Raw genomic sequence first — 5,881 nt, 5'->3', positions numbered from 1 at the left:
TCCTGAAGACAGTTTACAAAATACCTAGCCATTTGGGTTAATTGGAGGCTAAAACAAACATAAGAATAGACTAAGGGAGTGTTTCAGGGGACATTTCACAAGCCTCATAATTGGACTGTTCTTACTCTTTGGTTCTATGAGCGCTAACAAAGAGTAAACTGAAATGCACTGGATAGTGAATGTTTTAAATATATTTAATCTATTAAACCTGTCCAACCCGTCACCTGGTAGGCTGGCCTTTCCTAGGTCAACTAGATTCATTGTTCCCCCTCCCCCAGCACCTTCCGCATCCCACCCCCCACGCCCACACCAGTGTAATAATAGTATTACAAACTCACCTGTATCTGCTTTGGGGTTGATGGGTATCTTGTGTTATGCTGTACTGTTTGGATGGGGTGGATGTGGTGGGCAGTCTCCAGACGCAGTGGACTTTCTTTCTGATGGTCAGTTGGGAAGAGACTGTTCTGTCGGAAACCCGAATTCAGAAAACAGGCTTTTCACAGGGGTGGGGACTCACGTTGTCTGCTGTAGCTTGAGGCACCCCTGGGTGTGAGAAACTAAAATGCGGTGTGGAGGCGCAGTCTTCGCTGCGAGGGATCGTCCTGCACATTGTACTGCAGGGCTGTAGGTGCCTGCGCAAAGCCAAGTAAATGCAGATGTTCCCCCAACCCCACGCCGACCAAAACTGTCTCCCACACATTTCCAACCACGTGCCCGGTCCCAGGCTGAAAATCTCCAGATTGTCTAGTTGCAGTTACTCTCCGTGTTTATTTTCCTTTTTTATTTTGAGCTGAGTTTAACTGTTCCAGTCGAATATCACTTGTACCACGGGGTGAATCTTGGGACAAAAGCGGCAGCCTCCCTACTTGGAGGACCTTGGTTTGATAATAATGGAGAGAGAACGGTTTCTTTCCTGGTGGCTGCTCCATAAACGAGTGATCCTCTCAGACAAACAGATCATTCACTCATTCATTCATTCATTCATCCAACTGCGTTTCTATCACAGTGCCTACCACCAATCACCAAGGAGCAACACTGACAAGGTCCCTCTCACAGAACTGACACTCCAGCCCAGAGGAGCTGAATAGGCTCTGTTTATTTGAGATTTACTGTATATTAAGGTATCCAGGATTCTATCAATAGTATCCCCTCCCTTTTTTTTTAATAGCCTTCAGTCATAAGAACAGCTTTGTCTTCATTTGGAATTGACTATATTCAGTGGGCTGCCTTTGAACTCTTAAGTCTCTCTGAGCAGCCTTCCTACCTAATAGCTCAAGACTGGGTGAAAAATACTTCAAAGGTTTTGAGTCCTCTCTAATTATATTTCTTTTTTATAATTTGAAAGACTGACAACAAATACATCCCCAGTATACTCCTTAATGACATATACTGGCAAATGATTCTCCTTTTATATTACACTAAGGTCCAAATTCTGAGGTGAAGTGTCAGCCAAAAACACCTTGTGTTTTATGTAAAATATGTATGGCCTTGTTAAAAGAGAGCACTGTTGTGTTAATTTTTAAAAGAAACTGTGCAGTACACCCACATACATGGCAGCACTTTTCACAGTGTCCAAAATATGGGAGCCACCCCGGTGTCCACGTTCAGATGAATGGATACACAAAATGTGATACGTATGATGGAGTAGTATTCAGCCTTAAAAAGGACAGAAATTCCAGCATTTACTACCACATGGATGAACCTTGAAGACATTACCCTGAGTGAAATAAGCCAGTCACAAAAGGACAAATACTGTCTGGTTCCACTTACATGAAGTACCTAGAGTAGTCAGAATCATAGACACAGAATGGTGGCGGCCAGATGCTGGGGGACAGGGGAGAAATGGGCATTGTTGTTTAATGAAGACAGAGTTTCAGTTTGGGAAGATGAAGAAAGGTCTGGAGATGGATGATGGTGATGGTTGCATAACACTGTGAATTTACTTAATGCCACTAAACTGCACACTTAAAAATGGATAAAATGGTAAATTTTGTTATGCATATTTTACCACAAATAAATCTATGCAGAAGCTATAGATCTTTACTAAACAAAGGAATGAATTACGGATTTTTTTCAAAAAGTTAAATATTATATATTGTAAACTCAAAAGTAAATTGAAAGAAAAATTCTTGTTAATTAGAAAGTGGCATATTTGTAGTAGAAGTGATAGAACACAGACACTTTGATGATTTAATATTTAATATACAAACTATGAATATACTCTAGAATACAGTGATATTTACATATGATTTTTTTTAAAAAAGGAATTTTCATTTTAACTCAATTTGAAAGCTATTAAACTGCCATTCAACATAAGAAAATTAACATTACTTTATAATATGTAACTGACATATTTTCCTGCAACTATGTTTACTGGATTATCTCATGTATTTTGGGATTTTCAGGTCTCAGCTGAAGAGATAACTCTATTTGCTGTGTATAGGATGCATCAGTTCTTGCCTTAAAAAAATAAAAAGCATCAATAATCAAAATATTAATAAATTACTTATAGACTGAGTGCATTTTTTTCTTGGAATAAAGTCCAGAATGAGTAACGGAATAACTACTCTTGGCTTTTGAAAAAATTAATACATAGCAGAATAACAGAAAACTCATCTGTGTGGATATTTTTAATAACACTATTCAAAGGAGTCTTCTCAGTTCCCCTGGTTTATTAAACTTCTACGATGGCCCCTGCCTCTGATGTGAAGATACTCATTCTGTATGCTACATGCACAAAGTATCTGTTTGATAAACTTCTACTGCTTATGACACATTACTTTATTCAATGTGTTTCCTATGTGTGCCTTTCATTCTGATGATGATGGTAAGAACCGATCACCAAATGCTTATTGAATACTTGGGATGTGCAGGACATTCTGTTATAGCTTGTAACTGTGGATCCCGGCCCCTGGCAGCCGTGAACATTTAGAATAAGGAAATAAACACATCGCAAACCAATCAATAAAGTTAGGCACCCAGGATGCTAGATGGCTAAATAAAAATTCCAGGAAAGTGTTCTTAATATCAGTTCTACCCTATAAAATTGGGATTCATATTTTAATAAGCTACATTCTTGGAGTAAGGACCTAACAAATATTCATGTATTTGAATGGAAATGACAAGGGTGATTATTTTCCCCCATCTTTCCTCTTATTTTCCTTAGTATGTTGCACTTTCACTGTTGGCAGGTTTGAGAGCTCGGTGTCTCGATTTAATCAGAACACTCCCAAACTCTTACCCACTGAATTGAATATGATGCACAAAAGAGGAAATTCAGGTAGCAAGCAACTTAGGGAAAATGTGCATTACAGTCAAAAACAGAAAAGTTGTAATAGTAAGAAAAATTTTCATTTATTAGTAAAGCTTTCTTTTTAATTGAAATGCTAGTTAGGAAACGAGATAGTACTTTAGACATTGCTATCAAATTTGGCAATATATATCAATAAAATGTTAACCTTTAAACAAATAATTCTATTTCTTGGAATCCATCTAAGAAACTAAGTGGAAAATGTGAATAAGAAAAAATAGTAAGATGATAAAAATTTTGTGAATATGGTGGGATTGTGGATAATGTTTGTCTTCTAAATTTTGGGGGGAATTCCCTGGTGGTCCAGTGGTTAGGACTCGGTGCTCTCACTACCAGGGCCCAGGTTCCATCCCTGATCAGGGAACTAAGATTCTGCAAGCCATACTGCATGGCAAAAAAAAAAAAAAAAAAAATTAAAAAAAAATTTGGATTTGTAACTTTGTTACTTTTAGAATTAAAGAACTATAAATTAAAAAGAAAAAAATTTTTGTGAAAGATCATTTTGTGAGCCCTATTAGTACCATTTTTGAACATATTTCCCGCTGTCATTGTAGCCTCTTCATTCCAAAAGCTGTGAAAAGATTTTATTGAAAATATTTTTATTACTCAGTCATAAATAAACTGTCGATACCCATTTGAGCACTAGCACACTGCTTCCTCCCTCAGAACCCTGCAGTGTCTGACTGTGGCCTACAGAGTTTGAGCCCCAGGCACAGCTGCTCAACTCTCCACTCACTTTGTGAGGCAGACAGTATCCTTCCATGTCTTTTAACTGAGCTGGTCTTGGTTGCTTACAACTAAAGAAAGAACCCAAACTCATATGGGGGAGGTTCCCGGACAGAGGGAGGTACAAAGGGCCCTGGTGGGAGGAGACTAGTTCAACAGGACTTCTCAGCATCCCTAGTATGCTCCAGTCTGTCTGGCCACATTTGCTCACATTTTCCCCTATTTTGGGAATCTTTTTTGGAATATTCTCACCTTTAGATTTTGATCATAAATATATATATGATCAAACATATATATGATATATATCAATATATATATTTTGGGGGGGTGAAGGGAGGTAAGAAGGGAGGGAAAGAGAAAATAAGAGGAAAGGATGAGGGGATAGAAGACCAATGGGAAAGGAAGAGAAAAAAAGGAAATATATCACACTGAGAAGTTTCTTCTCCATGTAAAAGTAAAGACACTCCCCTCAACTCCCAGAAGGCCCCCTTGGGCACTCACTAAATGCTGCCTTCTATTACTGTTCTGTGTGTCTTGTATTTCCCTAATTCATCATTTTCTCCTCCACAGTACCTGGGTCCTGTGCCTTCACTTAGTAGATATTAAAAAGATATCAGTTGATGGGTGTAACTTGAACAAAAACTTCTCCAGGGAGGGGATATGGGGATATATGTATAAATACAGCTGTTGTACAGCAAAAACTGTCACAACAATGTAAAGCAATTATATTCCAATAAAGAGCTTAAAAAAATAACAAAAATTAAAAAAAAAGAATGACAAAAAAAAAAACTTCTCCAAAATTCAGAGGTAAAGGGAGAGACAGCAAATCTAGTAGTATCCAGCTTAATTATACATTCATGGTGACCTACTAACAACATCCCTTATGAATAATAACTTAGAATTAAAATTTAATTATTCTTTAAGATTGACCATATTACCAAAGGAGACTATTATGTACAGTTTTAATTGTGCCACCAATTTAGAAGATCATCCTAAGTTTAACAGAGATGGTGACCAACGTATGCCTGAAATGTCATTCAGTCATTTTCCCTGCAGACTTAATAGATTTACATTTAATCTCAATGTAGGATTATAATGGAATGGAAGTACTTATACTAAGGTTTAAAGATGCGGAACACATTAATATGGTGTTCAATCTAAATTTATCTAGTTATTTTATCAAAGTAACATCCAATTTAAAATCTTAAAATTATTTACTCACTATAGAAAATTGTATCAATAAAAATAACAGAAAATGGAAAGGTTTTAAAAAATCATCCATTTTCCCATAGTAATTCCTGCCAATCCTTTTTATTTTTAATGCAGATTTTAGATTTTTTTGTTTTGATCATTACATTTATAGAGCTTTGTACTTGTTTTTTGGGGGGAGGGGGTTCTTGGTTTCTTTGTTTTTTTGTTTTTTTTTTTGACCAATGTCCTAACGGGAACTGCTATAATGTGGCAATTATGAGTCAGAGAGAACTGAGTTAAAATTTGGCTCTACTACCTACTGACTTGAGTAATTCATTTAACCTTGGACCCTGAGTTTCAAGTTCCTTTTCTGGAAAATGATATTAAAACTTACCTCATAGACAGGCTTAGAATAAACTCTTGTTCCAATAGTTGTCTTGCCATGATTTAAATTTTATAAATATTTTAAACAGTATTATAAGATTTATTGAGCATATTTAGCCATAATTTTTTTTTTTTGGGCCGCACTGCAAAGCTTATGGGATTTTATTTCCCCAACCAGGGACTGAACCCAGGCCCCTGGCAGTGAGAGCTCATAGTCGTAACCACTGGACAACCAGGGAATTCCCAGCCATAATCTTTTAACCATTTTCT

This window comes from Hippopotamus amphibius, chromosome 11 (assembly GCF_030028045.1).
Source record: "Hippopotamus amphibius kiboko isolate mHipAmp2 chromosome 11, mHipAmp2.hap2, whole genome shotgun sequence".
Lineage (NCBI taxonomy): Eukaryota > Metazoa > Chordata > Mammalia > Artiodactyla > Hippopotamidae > Hippopotamus > Hippopotamus amphibius.
The sequence above is the reverse complement of the archived record's forward strand: the minus strand, read 5'-3'. Positions refer to the sequence as shown.